This window comes from Piliocolobus tephrosceles, unplaced genomic scaffold (assembly GCF_002776525.5).
Source record: "Piliocolobus tephrosceles isolate RC106 unplaced genomic scaffold, ASM277652v3 unscaffolded_44314, whole genome shotgun sequence".
Lineage (NCBI taxonomy): Eukaryota > Metazoa > Chordata > Mammalia > Primates > Cercopithecidae > Piliocolobus > Piliocolobus tephrosceles.
Window position 1 is genome coordinate 17,645 of NW_022329104.1, and position 3,900 is coordinate 21,544.

Genomic DNA, 3,900 nt, shown 5'->3' on the forward strand with positions numbered 1-3,900 from the left:
ACATGTTCTTCTAGTTATAATCCACTTCCTTTACAAAAAAAACTAAAACTTTATACTCAACTTACTTTATCTACTTCCTCTCCCTTTATTTTACCCCGAATTATCTCTAAGCATATCTCCATTACAAATTGTCCAAGTTACAAATAACCTTCATGTTGCTAAATACCATAACCAATCTCATTTCAACCATAAACCGTACTTGTTGCAGTTGCCGACACTATCTTTTAAACACTTTGTCTTCGATTTTCTTACCTCATAAAACCCTCTTTTCTAATTTTTCATGTGACACCAGCTGCCTCAGATCTGTCTCAAGCTTTAAGAAAATTCTTTAAAAAACCTATGTGCTTAAACACTTCGTACTCTGAGGATTATTAAATGTATACCTATGTTCAGAGCTCTGATCTGAACTACAATTGACTTTACATATAGCTTCAATATATTTATGTATTTATTTTGAGACAAGGTCTCACTCTGCCACTCAGGCTGGAGCACAGTGATGCCATCATGGCTCACTGCAGCCTCAACTTCTCAGCCTCCAGTGATCCTCCCACCTCAGCCTCCTAAGTAGCTGGGACTACAGGTGGGTGCCACCACACCCAACTAATACTTGTATTTCTGGTAGAGATGGGGTTTTGCTAATGTTGGCAGGCTGGTCTCCAAACTCCTGAGCTCAAGCAATTCACCCTCCTTGGCCTCCCTACAGTGCTGGGATTACAGGTGTGAGTCAGTGCACCCGGCCTAGCTTCAATACCTCACAGATAATTCCAAATTATCTTGACAAGTGATTTCTTGACTTCTGCCACAGGCCACTGTAGTTTTCCAAATCTCAAAAATTCCATTTTTTATTCACTTGGGCCCAAACCAGTAAGTTATCCTTCACTCTACATCTGTTGCTGACATACGCCAAATCCATGAGCTAAATCCTTACTGGTGTCCACCCTACCCAAGCCATCCTTGTTTCTCATCTTTGAAACCTCCCGAATTGTTTTCCTGTATCCATGTTTCCCTTTGTTCTATTTTCCTGCACCACAGGCACAGTGATGCTTTTAGACACGTGTCTGTTATCACATAACACCCACATGGAAAACTCCAAGGACTTCCCACCCCACTCAACCAAATTCAGAATGCCTTAAGGGCTGTTGTTGAATCACACAACTTGGAAAAGTGAAGTTTCTGGCCATGGATGTTAACGAACCTGGTGTCCCGTTAATGCTCTATCAAGGAAAGTGGCAGCCGTGTTCTTTGATGCTAAGTACTAGAGTCTATTCCCTGTGCGTAGCTGCGTCATGTTGAGCCTCCACCCATTCATCCTCAGTTCTGTGCAATTCACTAGCATTTTTTGTGGCCAAGTATTTGACAGCTGCTGTCTGTACTCAAGAGGGTCAGAGATCCAAAGATAATATTAGAGCTTACAGTTACTTGGTGTCAATACTATAATGAGAAACACGACTAAAGTGTGTGCTTTATCTTCTTTGCCACTTGTGTATTGGCATTCTTTCACTCTATTGCTACAAAACTAATCACAGAATTTCACTGTAAACATTTGATAGCTTTTGTAGGTTTTTCTTTCATTGTGTGTTGTTTAAACATGAACAAATATTGTGAAGGAGGATCTAGTTCAGAGTGAACGGTTGCCGTGAACTCTAGTATCTGGGGTTTTTCTTCCCTAGAGAAAACAAACAATTATTTAACTGAATAAACCATTCTTGGTACTTCACTGAAAGGTCTCTGCAGAACAGAACATCTTTTTCCCTTGCTCCTCTGAGGAGCGAGAATCCAGACAGGGTGAATCATCCTAGTTGCCAATAGTAAGTAGACGTTGACAGCTGACCCAATAATCTCCAGGGAAACAGGGCACACGGAGGAAGGTCTTCGGAGCCTCACCCTCCTGGCAGTGACTCTCTAAGCATCACTTGTGACTTTCTGAGCAGATGAGGAACCTGCAAGCACCTTTTTAAATGCCCCGTGACGTCCTTGTTTGAGGCTGTAGGTGAGAGGGTTGAGCACGGGGGTGACAGTGGAATCGAGGCTGACACGACCTCGTCCTGCTCGGGGTGTGGAACGATGGGGGCAGCACGTGTGTGTGGAAGGCAGCTCCATGGAAGATGCTGACCACAGTCAAGTGGGAGGAACGGGTGGTGAAGGCCTTTCTGCGACCTTCAGCAGAGCGCACCCGGTGGACGGTTAACGAAACGAGGGAGTAGGAGGTGGAGACGATCGAGATGGGGATGAGCAACATGAGGACACAGCAGATGCACAGAGTTTCATACAAGGACATGTCTGCACAGGCCAGTTTGAGAACCGCCGGGATCTCACAAGAAAAATGGTTGATACTGCAGGAGCCATAGTACGGTCAGTCACGGTGATGGGAGTGAGCAGAAAGCCAGCAAGGGAGCCACCAAACCAGGCACCAGCAGCCAGCAAGAGACACATCTTGCAGTCCGGTCCATCAGGACTGGGTATCTCAGGGCTACAGACAGCCACGGAGCGGTCACAGGCCGTGAGGCCCAGTAGGAAGAACTCAGAACAGATCTGCCACGTAGCAGAAGATCTGGATGCCACAGGCCACAAAGGAAATGGTTCTGTTTCTAGGAACCTTGTCCACCAGCAGCTCTGGGGCAGTGGTGCCGATGTAAAGGGTGTCCATGAGGGGCAGCCGGCTGAGCGGAAAGCACATGGGGGTGTGGAGGCGACAGTCCACCCGAATCAAGAATCATGACCAACTTTGCAGCTGCAGCCACTGCGAAAACAGCCAAGATCCCTGAATCCGATCCCCGTAGGCTCACCCTTCGCCAGAAGCCCCAGGACTGTGAAGTCAGAGGATGACGCGTTCGTCGTTGTGGCCCCACGAGCGTCCCAGGGCAGCGGGAAGACAAGGCCCAGGGAGGAGGCAAGAACATGTTCAAGATGGGAAAGGTCTGCAGTGGAGGTGACACTTCTGAGGGTACTGTCAGGATGAAGCTTCCAGGACAGAGGCTAGAAAAGAACAAGCAGACCAACACGTGCATCATAAAGCAGAAACCCTGGCGGCATTTCCCTGTCAGACCTGCTGCTTCTGTATTGTGTCTGTTCATCGTGCTGCTGGAGGTTACCATAACCGCCTGATACAGTTGCTGTGCCACACCAAGAACGGGGTTTTAACCGTGTCTGTTCCGTCCATGCTGCATTTCTCGTCTCCAGGACATTATCTAGCCCTTAGTAGGGTTAAGTAACTGCTAGTTGGAAAAGCAGGATGCTTGATTCACTGATTGACAGAATGGATAAAGGGGAGTGAAGTAAATCACTGAGGAAATGAAGGGTTAGGATAACTTTTGAGGTTTCATGAATAAAATGTTCCCTATGTTTCATTATTTGTATAAGTTTAAGGACGAGTGCAGTGTCAGGACATGGATGTTGCATAGTGGAGTCTTGTCCTTCAGTGTAACCGTAATTCAAACAGCGTAGGTTGTGCTCGTATTCATTTCTCACCCCTTGGTCCCCTTTTCACCTCCCCTTTTCACTCCTCCAAGTCTTCGATGCCTATTATGCCACTGTAGGTCTAAAGTTGGGACTCCTCCCTGTTCTCTGGGCTGTTTTGCTAACGTTTTTGCAGATCTTTCTTCAGATAGTTTTCTTCACCCTCTAACTTATTTGCAAAAAGCTCCAGAATTAAGTTTTTAAAAAGCAGTTTGACACTAAGCTGACTCCTTAGTAGGTTTGGGAAATGGGCAGGGAAATTACAAGGAAAGTGTTGGCAGGTTGAAGCTATGTCACCAGGAGACACAGGAGCAGGGTTCACCAAGCTGCATGTCTGCCAGCGTTTACCAGAACTGAGGCCAGAGCTAAACTCAGGCTTAGAAAGCTATGGAGATGTATGGAGATGCATGGAGATGCATGGAGATGCATGGAGATGCATGGAGA

At 46.4% G+C, this 3,900-nt stretch overlaps 1 pseudogene; it reads right to left on the reverse strand.

Annotated features, from left to right (window-relative positions):
* Positions 1–1,902: 1,902 nt before the first annotated feature.
* LOC111528577 lies at positions 1,903–2,976 on the reverse strand (annotated as a pseudogene).
* Between the last annotated feature and the right edge of the window lie 924 nt (positions 2,977–3,900).